At 46.6% G+C, this 18,218-nt stretch overlaps 1 protein-coding gene across 2 annotated transcripts in view; it reads left to right on the top strand.

Annotated features, from left to right (window-relative positions):
- Window positions 1–18,218, top strand: part of LOC146871331 (uncharacterized) — a 733,473-nt gene that overhangs the window by 102,879 nt on the left and 612,376 nt on the right. The window contains exon 4 of one of the 2 annotated variants that reach the window (XR_014980986.1): window positions 3,509–3,596. The exons of the other annotated variant lie outside the window; for it this stretch is intronic. The gene's annotated coding sequence lies outside the window, so the exon portion shown is untranslated. Of the gene's footprint in view, window positions 1–3,508; window positions 3,597–18,218 lie in introns of those variants that run through there. 2 annotated transcript variants of the gene reach the window in all.

The raw sequence follows: 18,218 nt of genomic DNA, 5'->3' as shown, positions 1-18,218 counted from the left end.
TTCGCTCACTGTATATTTGCCGCAATGCCTGTCCGAGCAGGACCACAAATGGAGCAGCCATTGCAGAATAGAAGGAACAACACGATGATGCCACAAATTAAGACGAGCATCAGCGGGAACTCACCGAATACGCTGGATAAATAGAATGTATAAAAGCTGGGATTGCTCCAAAAATGATTTCACAAGGCTTGAGCCCACAATTTTAAAAAAGTGTGCCAGGCCTGCGGTACCAGGCACATTAAATATTTGATGTATCAATTCCCCGAAATGAAGGGGGAGATTTGTGTCCAACAATTACTGTATTTCACTAGATGTTCTCGCCACCTGCATCTCGAAGGTCTTACGTGCCGAAGGGAGAGCCACTTCTTGTTGAAACAATAATGCTTGTAGTTGGCTTAGCTTATTGAAATTTGTTTTCAGAGTTGGAATGGAAGGCCACAACAAACTATCTATGCTCCCATGTGGAGGGGGAAACAAGATGTTGCTGCAACAAGTAACTAACTGGGAAACAGACACCACTTATGGGATTCCCGCCCGCAGGTCGCAACAGTCCTGATTATTAAGGTAGAGATAACTGCCAGTGTAAACACAAAAAGGTCACAGTTCCTAAAGGGGAAAGAATAAATGCTCAACAATCTGGTTATGGTTGTGAGGCATAAGAAATTGTCTCCAATGGGTAGTTGAGTGTGCTAGAGGTGGGAGTGTACCTCCTTTTTGTTATGTGCCCTCACACACTCATACAAGTGTAAAGCATCATCATAGGGCGGTGCTCCTCGTGGGGGTGGCGCTGCTGTCCCTCACGGACCCTACAAGAGGGCTCTTTGTCGGAGATCTTTTGAAGGAGGTACCGTATTTGTGCATGTGGGTGTGTGGGCCAAAGTAGTGTAAGTGAGTGATGATAAAATTACCTCTTGGTACCTCAGAAATGTTTTAATAAAAGGTCCTTAAGGTAAATTAAAACTTGGTTTGGAGACTCTCCTTTAAACTAAAATAGAGAGGAGGGATAGGTATTGTCCCGCCGGCTCTCAAACCGTGTGGGGGTGTGTGATGTGTTAGGGGTCTATGGTGGTCAACATGTTTCGCGCAACCTGGCGGTCCCCAATGGATCCTAGTGCGCTTCTTCAGGACCGTGTGTGGAAGAATGAAGGGTAAAAATTGGGAGTCAGGGAAAGCCCTATACTACCACGTCAGCTAGATTCTGAATAAAGAGGAAGTCACTACGCCCGAGAACCGTACTGTCCATGTTCACAGTATAGCCGAACCCTCTCCTAGTAATGGACCAGCCGCATCAGCGTTACGTCTGGAAGCCGGGAGAAAGCAGTTCTCCTTTAAAGAGGCGTCCACAGACCTAACGTTCGGAAGGTAACGCGTTACCTTCAATTATGCAATTAGCACACTCAACTACCCGTTGGAGACAATTTCTTATGCCTCACAACCAGATTGTTGAGCATTTATCCTTACCCCTTTAGGAACTGTGGCCTTTTTATGTTTACACTGACTATCTTAGGAGCATTGGTACAGGACCTGCCTTCATTTTCTTAAACTAGCTCCTCGTCCCTCCCCCTGTGTTAGTGTTTAAGAGAAAACTGCCATTCAAAAGCAGTGCGAGAGTGGGAATCATTGTGGGAATAGGAGTTCCTTTTAAATAACAAGCCAGATTGGGGGCAGAAACATTGCAGGCATTGTGAATCTTTACTTGTTGATACACAAGGGAATGACAGGCAGTGGAGTGACACCCTTCCCTTGTAAGAAACACTTCAGTCTCAGCTCGCTGACAATGATATGTACAGGGCAGGGACCATAACTCCTATATATAGCTGTTCCCAACAGGTTCATATCTACCTAATGGGAAGTGTTTCATGCATGCAGTGAACTGAAACATCGAGATGGGCAACGAGAAAACACAGCGTATTAACCATGCTGCAGAATGAGTTTCCGTTACAGTGAAGTAAAGTTATTTAAGTTTCTCTATATGTAACATAGTATAACTAGTGTCTTTCATAGCCATGGACTGTTGTTTATGCTTGAAATTAAATGGGAGGAATAATGCGCTACAATTTAGTCAATGCCAAGGAACGCGTCCATTCTTAAGTGTTTGCAGTGTCCAGCCAAATTGCATAATTGATGTAAGCTGATTCTGACCATGATACAAGGTAGACACTTCATTCTGTACAATATCAATCACAGATGATACAATGTTATCTAAAGTATTGTTGTGTGGTACGAATAATGCTAGAGGGGAGGAAATTGAGTAGGAAGGTGCTCTACACATTACAGAAAATTGAAGAAATGCACTTGCTATTCAATTAACAGATTATGGTCTCTCATCATTAAGTGGGACCGAAACCTTCGTGATTGAGGCACACGAGGCATACAGGACAGTGGTGTTCTATTCTTGGATTAAATTCCCACCTGCAGATGCACACGCACATGTATTTCATAGGTACATTCCAGATGAAATACCAGATGAATACTCTCCATACGAGGACATAAAAGTCCCGTTAACTTACCAAGAGCATATAAATTGGTTTAAAGTTGCTCTCCCCCATACCACAGAAAAAGTGAAACTTGTCCGCTCAGCAGAGATGGAGCAATTTGGCTGGTCCAAGCTGCTTACACACCGCATCCAGAGATTGATACATTGCCAGCACTTTACAAAGAAGTTATAAAACTATACAGAAATCTTACACAGTTCGTTATGCGAACACTTACAATTTAACCTACAAGGGTTGCTCAACCTGGTCAACTACAAGGGACTGCAACAAAAATCACCCCACACATGCTGAATGCGATTATGCAAAGAATGCCCACTAAACGTGAGCAAATGCTTTTCTGGATGTAACAGAAAATAGCACAGCTTGAGGCAGAGTTATCCCACTCAAGTTAGCAAGAAAAACACAGAATACTGACAATTTTCTTGCCAATGGGGATAGCTCCCCCAATAGAGGATTATACCACTTGGAGTACAGTTTTCGCTGTCATTTATACCAGGACTCATGGTACCCCCTCAACATCAGTCATACCAGAAGTTTTGAAACAAATACAGAACGAGTACGGGGCATGACCTGCCTGGGACTTAGGGATGAAATTGATATGCCGTTTTGCCCAGGTATCCACAATTATGTTAGCTAACATAAAAGGGGAGGTAGCAGCGGTGGCTATAAGCCAACGCCCGAAGGAATGCACTCCTGCACAACAAGAGCGAGAATGACCTAAATTATCGAAGATAGCTATGGTTCGCTTGGTAGCGATAACTTGGGCGCTAGACCTGTGAAACCACAATTAACGAGTAATCCTGAAATGGACAACTAAAAACAAGCACCCGATTCTTCTAAAAAGCAATGGGACAACAAACAATCAAAAAATATGCAGAATACATCACAATAACGGGGTGGGTCTCCTCAACTGGAGCACTCTGACAGAAAATGTAACCTTCGAAAGTGTGACAATATAAAAAAAAACTGACAGGTATCAGGATACTGATACACGTTCCTCTTGTTCCTTTCAGGGTTCATACAAAAACGGTCAGAACGTAGCTCAGAAGAACGAGTCAAGCCAAGAGACACACATCACGCTTCAGGCTACAATATCAAACCAGAAGATAAACCAAAATCTAAACCTCAATTTAAAAAGAAGGTGGTAGCTGGCCTTAAAATAAGAATTGGCCAGGCAACTGAGGACTCAACTACTGAACGGGGAATGGACTTTGATGATGCTAGACAGCACAGCAGAAGTAACAATAGATCGCCAGAACCTGATGGAATTTCTGGTGACAGCAGCGTTGAATGAACATATCACGGTGGAAACACCTGATACAAGGGTAAGTATCCCACGTCAGTTATACAAAATTACGCTCCAAATGGAGGGGGACATACCCAGAAAAGTGAGGTGTCTCTTTTGGGAGAACCTGACTTTTGGATACAATATCCTTTTGGCTGAAAGAGATTGGCCGCCTGAGTTCATCATGGATTGCCCAAAGGGGGAAGAGGTAATTTTACCGGCTTTCTCCAACCTCGTTCCAGAATCACTAAAACACACATATGCGCAGGAATGGGCGGTAGCGATAGCTCCTGCATTGAACCGCAATCATGTAGGGTGGGATGCTGAGTCATGTCACCATGAAATCCCAGTTATCCTACACCACAGCGGTAGAACCTAATTAAACATGACACAACGAAACAGGTCAGGGAGATCAACTTGAATACCAAGGTGTGATTGAGAATTGCACCTCCTCCATGATTAACCCTTTGTTTCAAGCTCCTCACCCACGCACACAAGGCACTTCACAACACCGGACCAGCATACCTCAACATACGACTCACCTTCTACACCCCGAACCGCCAGCTCTGCTCCACCGACCTCGCCCTCGCCACCGACCCCGCATCCGAAGAGCGACCACCGGCACAGATCGTTCTCCCACCTCGCTGCCAAGTCCTGGAACACCCTCCCCATCCTCCTACGGCAGACCGAAGACCTACTAACCTTCAGGAGGCTACACAAGACCTGGCTGTTCGAGCAGTAGCAGCACCCCCCCCAGCGCCCTGAGACCCTCACGGGTGAGTAGCGCGCTTTACAAATGTCTTGATTGTTTGATTGTTTCCCGTAATGAAACCCGACAATTCATACCATCTAGTTTTAAACTACAGGTGTTTGAACACATGCACAAAATCATTTGCAGTACAAAATGCACACAGTGTCACATTAATAAATAACATTGTGCGGAAGAAATAATACACAACATGGCGTCCCACGTTGAGCGCCATGTCATGTAGTTCCTATAAATCTATACAGGATCTGCGCATTTAGATTACATAAACTAAGGGATTGGTGTCCAGACTGATTCCATACACCACCACAGGATATGTTGGCCTTTAGACCAGCTAGCTCACAGTGCCACTATAAGCCCCTTAACCTTACCAAGGTGTGAATAGTTTCTGGCAACTATCGAACATGACAACCCTTGATCCTTCAGGGATCGTGGAAACAGTGCACTACTTTTCGCTCAGTCACTCGTGCTCACTTGGTCTCAGAGAGATACACAGAAAAACGATGGGGACGTTTTCAATAAGCATTTATTGAACCAGCGTCATTCTAGTATAACACATGTTTGCTGAGACATTCATTATTCAGAAACAGATATATAAGATTATGAGCACCAACAGAGTAAATAAAAAGGTAGAATTCTACCATGGTGCTAAAACAGTGAATATATGCAGGCATATAGATACATGGTGTAATCATGCGTACTCCTACTATGCGGACCCTATCTGAATGTACCCAAGTGTACCTAGAATGTATGTGGGTGTAAAGCCAAGAATCACCTAGGAAAGAGTCAACCTCATTACCTGATGGGAGAGAATGAAGGACCCCGTCTTGGTCTTGAGTTGGACACCCAGCAAGGGATGTCAGAATATTGCGGGAAGGAGTTTTTGCATGCAGGAATCTCAGCATCTTGTGTCAGCATGGAAGCTTCCCCTCTGGTTGCCTAGTAAAGATGTGGTTCTTTTATACCCGAAAGGTACCCTCAGGGGTTCTACCTAGATGCGTAATGGTACTGTGGGCCTGTTGTCCAAGGATGGCGATAGCGGTGACTTTTGTACAGAGTTATACAGAAGTTATTAATCCTGCTGTGCATGTCCTAAACAGGGGATTAGTATATGATACTAAGAATCCTCATGCATAATAAATTAGGCCAGTTTTCAAAGAAAACCACACAAAATGTATTCTTCACAAACTAGATAAAAGGTCAGTGCCGGAAACGTTATGTAGAGCAAGGTAGGACAAATGTAGATAAAAGGTCATGCAGCTACCTAGGCCTAAATTGGGGTACATTGGAGATCATAACAGTAAAAATACGAGATGATAATGTATTAATACTATTGTCAACAACAGCATGCATTTTATCTAAATTATCCTGATCAATTTGGTGTAGGTGTACTGCAGCCTCCATTTGCGACAATTTCCAAAATTCATCATATGCAGCATAAATAAATCGTTTCGAACTAAGGGCTTTTGGACCCAAAAGGAAATCTGATAAGTTTATGTCATCCGACAGGAGAGAAAGATGTTGTTTCACGGCAGTCAACATGGAATGGTCTAGCCATTATTGACATAGTTTACCTACGAAATAAGTAGTAACAGTATTGGAATGCAGTGTCTGTGGATAACGTGGATCAGGCCTATTTAATTTGAATCCAGAAGTAGTGTTCACAAAACGAGAATGACAAACATTTGTGTCTGATGGTCATAGTGCCCATCCAGTCGGAGCTATCATAGAAGAATTAAATGTGCCATTTCTTATCATACTATTTAGTTGATCTACAGTATAATTTGTATAAGATTGCCAATTATCAAAAAGGGCCAAGGATGGAATAATTAGAGTATTCAATTCTTTCATCTTAGCCAACCCTAGACAAGTAGTCTGTTGGACCATGTCATTAAGAAAGATAATTTGTGCAGATATCAGACATGCACGAAATAGAGATTATGTTCCCTGGGATTGCCATGACTTAGTGCCCCATACTGATTTCAAATCAATATTTTATTTCCAATATTCATATCCTTTTAGGGCTAAGTTGTCTATAGAAAGGGATGCATATATTAACTTGGTCTGAGTAAGCATATATTTCTTCAAAAGAGTGGGAACCAATTTAAAATATTATGCTACCGGGTCAGATAGGTTATAACCCGGAAAATAAGTGTATTTCTTCTTTTGTATATTAGAACTACCCTGAGATGGAGTTGGGCTATGGTCCCATTGAGTATAATTATTTTGGGGACGCTATCCATTAGCCCTATGTAAAAAATGATGTCTATAAAGTGGTTAACAGAAAAAATCAGCATAGTTAGCAGAATTTAAATATAAATCCTCAGTATCAAAGACAGCATAATATTGCAATTCGGAAAACATAGAATTCACAGCATCAACATACCAATCATCTGAATGCAACCCAGGCACAATTAGATCACCCATGGAAACACGGAATACATATGGTATCTGCACGGTCTCTGTCGGACCGAATACATCGAATGGTACTTTGTCCCATACAATTCCATCAGTGACTGGGACCGCCTAAACTTTAACAAGGGACTGGTCTCGTTTAATTTTATGTGAGGAGGAATGTGGGGCCAAAGCCCCATTGACCAGTTCTGCAGAAGAACGTTCTGGTAGGTAATGGCCATTAATCAAAAGAAAAAAACTAGCACAAATCCAATCCACATGAACAGAAATACAATGGAAAACGCTATACAGACTTATATCAAAGGTGGAACCAAAAAAGTGCGTATTAACCAGAAGATAAAAACACAAATCCATGCTGGTGGTGGGGTTAAAACAGAGGACAACGAAGAACTGTCGGAAGAAAAATTATCTTGATCGATATAGTAACCAGAAGAACTCAGCTGGAATAACAAAGGCTGGGATTCTGGATGTAGACTTGAAGCTTGCACCCCCAAAGGGGCCTCAAGGGGTGGATTAGAATAAACGATTTCCATGGTAGAGTATCAAGAAGGTAAAACAGGTACCAGGTCAAATGAAGACTCAATATCAACCTCCGGTAGCCATGGAGAATCAGAAATAATGGAGCTCACAGTCTGGAAAGGAATATTCTGTCTTGGGATACCCCGAGGCATACCATTGAGTATTGGCCAAATGGTTTCATTTTACATCTTCAATGGAAACCAAGTGATTTTCTTTGTATCCCGGTAGTGGAGGTAAAGTCACAGCTCGGGGACTCTGAAGACCAAGCACTGGAACAGGAGCCCATTAGGAGGGTCCGAATTCTTTCTTGACCACCACCTTTTCATGAACCAGATCTCCAACTTTAGTAAGCCAGCCAGAAACAGGAATCAGAGCAGTTGCGTCAGATGGCTGAGTCAAAGACATAGGGGGTTTTTTCAGAGCGTCACAACACTTTAGTAGATCCTGTAAGACAGCATAGTGGTTATCTACGTCAAAGGTTGCGGCAGCCGCCACAACGCCTAGACCATCAACGTCTGGAACAAACATCCTGATGCCAAAGAGCATTTAGTACGGGGTCCGGCCACCCAGAGATCTTCTTGAGAAGTTATTAAGAGCACGTTGAACCCCATAAAGATGAGTTAACCAGCTATGGCCCATACCTAATACCTTTGCTGTTAAAGATTGCTGTAAGTCGCGGCTCATCCGCTCCACAACAGAATTGCTCTCTGGCTTATATGGAGACGAGAAGTGCACACTCCCATCGACGTCATCGAATCGTGGTATGCTTTAGAGGAAAAAGCCGGACCCAGGTCTGAATGGAAAGAGCCACAGGCATATGTCCCGACACAGACATGCAAATCTTTTATAACAGTGCATGCATCAGCCAAGCGCAGTGGACAGACCCAGAGGAACCTTGTGCAAGAATTCACTGCAACCAAAATATATTTGAAAGCATTGTCAAACATAAGAGGACCGCAATGATCAAAATAAATGCAGCCAAACGGCTGATTAGAAATAAAAAGGTGTGTTTGAGGTAGACGTGACACAGTAGAACTCTTAATTTGCTGACACACATCGCAAGAAAGAACATATCTACAAGTCTGTTGGTATAAACCGCGCAACCATTAGCGTTGCTGTAAAAGAGAAACAGTGGCGGCCTCTCCCGGGTATGCAGAAGCAATTCCTTCATGAGCAGCTAGTAAGGCTGATGTTCACTCCTTCCTCAGACGCATTGCTGCTTTTAAACTCATTTTAACATTGCCTGTATTTGCACATTTGTATTGTCTGGTATTTTTAAATAGCTCTTGCCCTTCCTTTACCTCTTGGTTGCCTCTCCCCGGTCCACCGCGGGTTATGTGCCATTTGCGTGGAGGGAGACTAGGGCAACCTCCGGCCTGAGGGAGGTTGGCGGTCTAGTGGCCTCAACCCACTCTTCAAAACCGGATGTTCTGCAAGACGCGCAGCGGGCGCGCACAGCAGAAGCGCACAGCGGGCGCGCCAAAGTCAAACCCGTCTGCACCCGTCCACGCCCTGGCGTCGCCAGGAGCCACAAACCCTGCCCTTTTTTTTCCTGATCAAGGCCCGACTCCTATTTTACCTTACTCTAGCAGGGATCTACTTGACCTGAAGAAAGACTTACCGCCCCTCTGCTTGTATCACGCTTGGGACGCAGCTCGGACTCTGCCAACACCAGAAGGTCCTTTTTCATGTTTATCCTGCCGGTACCAATGTAACATAACCAAAATTGTACAAATACATGGTGTCTCTGGGCGTTGCCCCCAAAACAATCGCCCCTATACCCCTCCCCCCCAAGGACGATACTTCATCCATCTCAGAACCCGGGAGGTCGCCTAACAGCTCCAACCATGGTTGGAAAGGTGTATTAGGTAATGTTAGATCCCTACCTAAACATGCAACGGAGGTGTGGGATCTCCTCACTTCCGAGAACCCAGACTTGGGTTTCTTGACCAAAACATGGCTCAAGCCTAACTTCACCCCTGCCATCACATTAGCTCTGCCTGATGGCTACAGGATATCACGAATGGATAGACAGACAAAGGTGGGGGCAGATTAGCTATTATTCACAAAGACTGTATTAAAGTCTTCCGCATTGACTTCCTCTCACAACTTAGCTGGAAGGGTACCTTAGTTTATCAGCCCCCAGGCCCTTTGGTAGACTTCTCACTCCAGCTCACAGAAATAATAGCTCCCCACGTAATCTCGACCAATAACTTCTTATTGTTGGGTGATTTTAATGTACACAGTGAGTGCACTGCCAACCCCGATGCGTCGATGCTATTAGCAGACCTTGCTCTCTTAGGCTTAGCTAAGCTCAACTACGGCCTGAGACACACAGCCGGTCACACATGTAGACATTATTTTTACCAACTCACCCAGTATTACGTGTGAACCCCCCCCCCGCCGTTGATATGGTCAGATCACGCATCAATTGAATTCCATATCCGGGGTCATAGGGAGGCTGTTGCACCCCCCCTCTGCCTCTCATAGTGTCCGCAGACAATGGCATAAAATCTCCCCGGACCTTTTCCAGGCTGCTTTTTCGGCACCTTGGAAAGCTGAACCTTCCAACACTGAGGATGGCTTAGCCCGGTATAATTTCACTATTAAAAGTGCCATTGATCTGATTGCGCCTCTAAAACCATTTCCCAACTCAGTTAGGCGCCCTCAGACAGCCTGGTTCTCTCCTGAGCTCTGTGCCGAAAAACGGCAGTGTAAAAATCTGGAGAGACGATTGGGTAGATCTCATTTGGAGAGGGACAAAGACAGATTTAAGACAGCCCTCCTCAACTACCATAAAAATATAAAGGCTGCGCGGAAAGCCTTTATTGCTTTACAGCTAGCCCGGGCAGAGAATGCTACTAAAACCCTAATCCAGATTCTCAAGTCCTTCACCAGTCCCAAGGTCTGTGTCAATCTTGAGGCCCCCTCCCAAGCTGTCTACGATGCTATTGCTCAGTATTTCACTCAGAAAATTTAGCTTATTTATGATAAGATCTCTCCCTCAGGGAGCCAGCAACCAGATGCCAGGTCTTGTGACCCGCTGGCATCCGCAAAAACACAGCTGCTGGAGAGCTTTCCCCCTATGACCTCCGAAGATGTGGAAGCCTTACTACGCACAGTAAAATCTGGCTCACCCCTTGACATAATTCCAGCTAAAGTCATTGCCTCCCTTTCTAATCAATTGTCCTCGCCCATAGGCATGCTTTTCAACCTCTCTATGAGAGGGTTCTCTTCCTCTGGAATGGAAGACGGCACAGGTCATCCCTATCCGTAAGAACACCAAGGTCCCCATGGAAGATCTTTACAATCTCCGTCCATTTCTTTACTACCTCTCCTGAGCAAAGTATTGGAAAAATACATTAATACATCTGTCAGACCATGTCAAATCTACTGGTGGTTTGGATTCCTCTCAATCTGGTTTCAGGCCCAAATATAGCACGGAGTCTGCCCTGTTGGAGGTCATGGATAATATTAGGATGACCTTAGACAGCTGCCATTCAACGATTCTCGTGCTGTAGGACCTCTCTGCTGCGTTCGACACGGTCTCCCACCAGATCTTGCTCAGGAGATTGGAGGAGATTGGACTCAGAGGACCTGCTCTTCAGTGGATGATGAGCTTCCTTTCCTCCTGTTCTCAGACCATCAATTTAGGTCAGTTTCTCCTGAGGCGGAAGCCGGGAGATTTAGCTAACATTTTAAAATACATTTTTTATTCCACTGTTTAAAATTGTGCACTTTTGTCTTACCTGCATTTTCTGGGCTGCTAATCTTGCTCGTTGCACTGTGTCCTTTGCCAAAACACCGCCGTCCGGATCCTCGCCACTTCGGCTAGTTGCGGCGTGGGAGGACTGGCGCGGTGACTGTGGCGGACATCTTGGGTGGGGTAGGAGTGCGGATAACGTTCTAGCCTATTGGCTGAGCAGGACTACAAGTCTGCATGGCAGCGCGCAGACTTGAAGTTTCTCCTGAGGCGGAAGCCGGGAGATTTAGCTAACATTTTAAAATACCTTTTTTATTCCACTGTTTAAAATTGTGCACTTTTGTCTTACCTGCATTTTCTGGGCTGCTAATCTTGCTCGTTGCACTGTGTCCTTTGCCAAAACACCGCCGTCCGGATCCTCGCCGCTTCGGCTAGTTGCGGCGTGGGAGGACTGGCGCGGTGACTGTGGCGGACTTCTTGGGTGGGGTAGGAGTGCGGATAACGTTCTAGCCTATTGGCTGAGCAGGACTATAAGTCTGCATGGCAGCGCGAGCGCGCAGTGGGCGAGCGCAGCGGGCGCGCCACCAGCGCGCCTAAGGCACGCTAAAGGCAAGCCCGTCTGCGCCCGTCCGCGACCGTTCGGGACCAGGGGCCATACCCCCTGTCCCCCGGTCTTACCAAATTAAGTCTTATAGCGCTGATGATCTATTAAAGTTACGCGCCACTAGGAATCCAGATTGCCTGCACTCTTTTCAGGTTCTAGATCTCCCGGAGGTCTGCCCTCTATGTAAACATGTGTTTCACATTACTCTGTCTCCCTCCATCAAACAAGACTTCAATCTGTTGCTCCTAAACTGTAGATCTCTACCGAAGCATAAGACTGAAATTAGGCTGTTGTTGGAGGAATATAGACCGGATGTAACCTTTCTAACTGAAACCTGGCTGACGCCAGACTCTGACCCAGATATCGTATCTGCCTTACCTTTGGGCTTTCAGATTCTACGTAGGGATCGATCGGGTGGGAGAGGAGGTGGTCTGGCAATTGTATATAAGGAACAATATCCCTGTAGAAGCATGGCCAGCATCATCCCCGACTGTGAAAGCCTTGCGTTCAGTATCAACTTTTCCCCCCAATACCTGCTTTTCAGGCACCCTGGTCTATAGACCCCCAGGCCCCTCGAGACAGTTCCACAAGGTCTTGCCCTCGAGTCTAGCCGAAGATGTCACTACATTTTCTAACTACACAATGCTGGTCGACCTTAATTTTCATTTCGATACCCCCCATGATCACATCGCCAGTGAGCTAGTGAATGACCTAGCGGCTCTTCAATTGGAGCAACTGGTTGATTCCGCCACTCATGTTAAGGGCCATTTGCTGGACCCTGTGTTCAGCAACTGCTCTGACCTTAAGGCTGGACCCCCCATTGCTCTGCCATGGACAGTTCACCTGCTCGTCCCTCTTCTTTGGTCTACTTATACCTCTCCCCGGGTAACTCACCGTGAAAAGAATTTTAGAAACTGGTCAAAACTTTCCGCAGTATCCTGGTCCAAAAGCCTTGCCAGCTCACGCCCCTCCCTAAATATGGATCTTAACGCAGCCAATCTGGAGTATGAAGAATGGATCTCTCATTCCCTTGAGACCATCCTCCCCCCTCAAAAAATCACAACCAAACGACTGCAAAAATCTGCCCCTTGGTTCTCGGAGGAACTCAGGATAAAAAAGAGGGATTGTAGGAAAATTGAGAGACGATGGCGACTCGACTTTCCTTCAAGTGATAAAATACTGTATAGAAAGGCAATTAGAGCCTATAAAAATGAGGTTAAACTCGCTCAAGCTACCTATTTTTCCACGCAAATCCTACAGGCCAAATCTAAATCTAAGGAAATTTTTCAAGTAGTAAAGAGCCTCATCAAACCTCCTCAGCCACCCACACTACCGGATAATACACTTATGCATTGTAACAACTTGGCAGTGTTTTTCCATCAAAAAATTCTCAATATATATTCCTCCTTCTCTGCCGACTCTCATCGGGCTCCTCAAACATTGCCCTGCTGTGCGGAACTTCCTACCCAACCTATGGTTACCCTGGAATGTTTCCCCATGTTGGAGCAGGACGCCGTCGAGTCACTAGCACGGCAGGTGAAATCTGGATCTCCCTGTGACCCTGCCCCTCCTAAGGCCATGGTGTCAGTCATCCAGACGGTCCTTCCCACCATCAAGGACCTCCTCAATGCGTCTCTCACTGCCGGCATAGTCCCAGCACCTTGGAAGCAGGCCATGGTCCGTGCCTTGTTAAAAAAAAACAATCTGGACCCTGGCGATTTTAGTAATTATCGTCCCATCTCCCTGCTCCCTTGGATAGGCAAGATCTTGGAGAAGCACATCAATTTCCACCTTATGGCTTTCCTGGAGTCAAACCAGCTGCTAGATATCACCCAAACTGGCTTCTGACCAAAACATGGGACGGAGACTGCCTTATTGGCAGTAACCGAAGAAGACAGGAGGATGATGGATCAGGGAGGATCAGTGGCAGTGATCCTCCTTGATCTGAGCGCAGCTTTCGACACGGTTAGTCATGACGTGCTTCTCGGCCGTCTCTCTGAAATAGGAATCTCGGGCAAGGCTCTATGCTGGTTCAGATCCTTCCTAAGCAACCGATCTTTCCGGGTTTTTGAGGGAGACACTGTCTCCACCAGTAAATCTCTCAGCTGCGGGGTCCCGCAGGGCTCATCGCTTAGCCCTGCACTGTTTAATGTCTACATGCGACCACTGGCTGAGATCGTCCGCCCATTTGGCATTAAAATTGTTTCCTATGCGGACGATACTCAGCTAGTAGTATCCCTGGCACAGGAGAACAGTAGCCCCATGCATAGAGGACTAAGGGATTGCCTGGAGGCTGTGAAAGTGTGGATGACAAGATCCTTCCTCAAACTCAATGGGGATAAAACGGAGCTGATGTTTTTGGGGCCTGCCTCCCCCACATCCTTTGACCCTCTCTGGCCCTCCTGCCTTGGTACTCCGCCGGTACCCAAGGACAATATAAAAAGTCTGGGCATTTGGCTGGATAAGGCCCTAACATTCAACACCCAGGCCACAAAACTGTCTGCAACCTGTTTTGGCCTACTTAGGATGCTTAGGAAAGTGCTCCCATTACTATCCAGGGAGGCCAGGCAGGTCGCCGTTCAGGGTTTGATACAATCCCGACTTAACTTTAGTAACTCCCTATACCTAGGTGCCCCTGACTATACCCTCCGCAAATTACAGACTGTGCAAAATTGTGCTGCCCGTACACTACTGCAACTCCCACGGAAAACATCAGTGAAACCCGGACTGAGGAAACTACACTGGCTCCCGGTCCGCCAGAGAATCTCTTTTAAGGCACTGTGCATTGCCCATCAGGCCTTCTGGGACACAGGCCCGGCAATCTGCCGGAACCTTATGACTCACTACCATCCTCCAAAGCATCTCCGCTCCAGCCATGCTTTTTTAGCAACAGTACCTAGGGTTAGGAGAGCGCGGGCTGGCGGCAGAATGTTTTCATATAGTGTCGCCAAGCAGTGGAACCGTTTACCCCCTCAACTCAGGTCCAACTCCAACCTCTCTTCATTCCGTAAACACCTAAAGACCTTTCTTTTCACTCTCCAAAATTAATTCCCGAAATGTCCCGGCTGACCCTCATTCCACTCTTCAAGTAGCGCTTGGACGCCTTCGGGCAGCAATCGCGCTTTATAAATACACTTTTCATTTCATTTCATTTCAGGTCCTTTTTGGTCAAAGACGATGGAACTGACCAAGGGAGTACCCCAGGGCTCATGTTTGAGCCCTACCTTGTTCAACATCCGTGTTGCCCCCTTGGCTAACCTCCTCAGGACCTGTGGCTTTACACCTATTTCATATGCTGACGACACTCAGCTCCTCTTCTCATTTAATAAATCTGCCCCCTTTGTTCAGTCTACCTTCCCTTCGGGAATGATAGCCATATCAAATTGGATGAGAAGCAATCTTCTCCAACTCAATGCAGGGAAGACCGAGATTATGCTTTTCGGTGAGGCACCTGTGCTGTGGACACCAGAGTAGTGGCTGGCAGCCCTTGGCACCCCCCCCCACCACCCCTAACGACCTTGTTAAAAACCTGGGAATTGCCTAGATCGGGCCTTGACCATGAATGAGCATGCTGGTTATACTGCTGGCTCCTGCTTCTACGTGTTGGATTTATTACAGCAAGTTTTTCCTTTTCTCCCAGATTCCACACACAAAACCCTCATTCAGACAATGGTAGTAAGCCGCCTAGACTACTGGAATGCTCTCCTGGTCTCAGCTAATGAGTCCTCGCCAAGCAGATTGCAGGGGGTTCAAAACACCGCAGCGAGCCTGGTCTTGAATGCCCCCCCCGAAAACTGCCTCCCTCCCTCTCCTTCAACAGCTTCATTGGCTTCCAGTGCGCAAGCGGATTAATCATCATGTCCCTTCTAGGACCCTTCGGTCAGGAACCAAATCGCTTCTCTTGCTCCCACGGGTCAGGAAATCAAGGTTGGGTGAGAAAGCCTTTTCCTACCTCGCTCCCCTTTATTGGAACCAGCTCCCCATCTGAGACAATGTCCTGACTATCTCCGATTCAGAAAGATTCTTAAGACTGCTCTATTCTAATAATGCCCGCCAGCCTGTCCAGCAGCACAGTCTGAATCGGAGAGATACCCCTTCGGGGGTGATTCAGGCGCTATATAAAACCTATAAATAAAATAAATAAATAAATAAAAGAGCATCTGTGATCAAGGTTAGGAATCAGATGATCTCTAACCCCAGGAATGGGCACAAAAGGAACTTTGTCAGTAGTTAACTGATAAGTATATTGAAAAGGGAAATCCAGCGGAAAGGGACTACCATCCGGAGTTGCGGCGATGGCCGCCAAGATGCCATTATCGACTTTAGTCATGGATCGTGTAACCTCTGCTACTTTAACTGTGGCTACTGCAGGTTTGGCTACTTCATAAGCCATTGTATTGCCAACAGCATGTGCTCCCGCACGTTTATGACACAACATGTGTAAGTGGCAAGTGTTCTTTAAGAGCGACCACTCAAACCCAAACCATTTAATACTTTATCGTGCTACCTTTAGAATCCCGAAAATCCTTTTGTTTCTAAAAGAACAAATTGTAATTGAAAGACTATAAACAATAGAAAGAATCACACACAATTAAGGTGGGTAATTGTGAGAAGTTGGCCTGGTATATGATGCTCACTAGTTAAAGTGATCACCTTGTACCATGCCAAGCAACCCTTATGGTGTGGTTGTAAGTCAACCTTTTCGGACTAGCTGCCCTAGTGGTAGCGTAGGCTAAGCAGTCTTTGAGGCTAAACTCGTGAAGCGTGTTAAGCTAGCTGTTTTACCAAATGTAACCCCCTTTTATACCAATGAAAGGACACCACACAGATATATATTCAAAATATATATGTATTTATTTCTCAAAGTAACCCCTAGTCTCTTTATGAGCACAGGAGCACAAATCGTCAAACAAGATTATCACAGAATACACAGAAGTTGCACTTTATATGGATAGGCCCTGGTGGCCACTCGAACCATATACTAAAATAGTGGTATAAGTACCACGAACAGAAAAGGGAAAAGGCCTAGGGCCTCTAGAATCGCTGGGCCTACAAGGAGCTAACGTCAGTTAGTGACCAGGAGGTCCACGGGTGGCGTGTGCAGAGCAAATAGTCACACGCGTGCTCCCATAGGTTTCAATGGGTGCGTAAAAAGTACAAAGTTACTGCAAAGAGGATCTTCCGGATGGACTAGGAACTCAAGATTTGGAACACAGGCACTAGAGATGTAATACTACACTTGGGCACAGGTGTGCCAGCTTTACCTCACCCACAGGAAGCAGGTGCATAGGCCTCGAAGTGCGTCGGGTTTCTTCTATCTGTTCCGTGGAGCTTGAAGACAAAGATGCTGCAGGCGGTCGGTCCGGGAGAGATGCAGTGGATCCAAGAGTGGATCGGAGATGTTGAAGACCTGTAAGCAGAGGGGACAGTGTTCACAGTCACTAGCCAGTGACCAGCGTGGCACCAGGTGGGTACCAGGCGATGTCGGGTGCAAACAGGTGATGAGGGGTAGCTTGTCTCCGCAGCCACGTGGTCCCTGAAGGTCGACGACGTCCAGGAGTCGGCTCACGAGCTGTCCCATGCAGGCTCTCGCTGTCGGCGGTGTCGGCGACTTGATCGAAGCAAACAAGCCTTGGCAAAAGCAATTGTAGAAGGATTCGGAAATCAGCTGTTGGTTCTGACCAGCAAGGTCAGAGGGATTGCTCCTTCGGAGGGGAGCAAGGGCCAGTCTGGAGCAACCAGACCAGCGTTGTTTGTCGTAGATTTCGTTGCCAAGATGGCCACTAGCCAGCGGGCCAGCAACCGGTTAGGCGCGTCGAGTGGCAAAATGCAGAAGGGCCCCACGCAGATCGTGGAGATGCTGGAGGGCTCACCTTTGGTGCAGATGCTGCTCGAGGGTTGGGCTTCTCAGGACCCAAAGCACAACTTGGAGGGAGCCTCGGTTGTTGCACTTGTCAGCTTGTCGTAGTCGTTCCAAGATGGCTGGCTCCACGTGTCTCGGTGCCTCCACGGGTCTCCTCTTTTCAGGGACTGTGGATCGGGCGGTGAGAGGTCTGGAGGTCCAGGTCTTGTCAGTCTCTGGGCTCGGGCTCCGGCGGGAGGCGGCGGCAAAGCAGACGGTGATTCGCTGGATGGTGCTTGCGTTAGCAAGGTGGTCACTCCCTGACCACAGGGGAGATTTTCTTCAGTCTTCTGTGCAGCAGAATGTCGAAGTTCCCGTCTTCTTCTTAGTTTCAAGTTGATTCCAGGATGTCTGAAGTCTTAGGACACAGCTCCTACCTTTAAGCGGATTCTAGGGGCCGGACTACCTGCTAGGTCCCTCCCTATGGGTGGGACCAGGAAGGGGGGTGGTTACACCCCCAATCCTTTGTCCAGCTCGCCCCAGGCCCGGGACTGGTGTGCCCCAGGACCGGTTTGAACTGGCATATGCA

Source organism: Triturus cristatus, chromosome 1_1 (assembly GCF_964204655.1).
Source record: "Triturus cristatus chromosome 1_1, aTriCri1.1, whole genome shotgun sequence".
NCBI lineage: Eukaryota > Metazoa > Chordata > Amphibia > Caudata > Salamandridae > Triturus > Triturus cristatus.
This window is presented reverse-complemented; position numbering and strand designations above follow the sequence as displayed.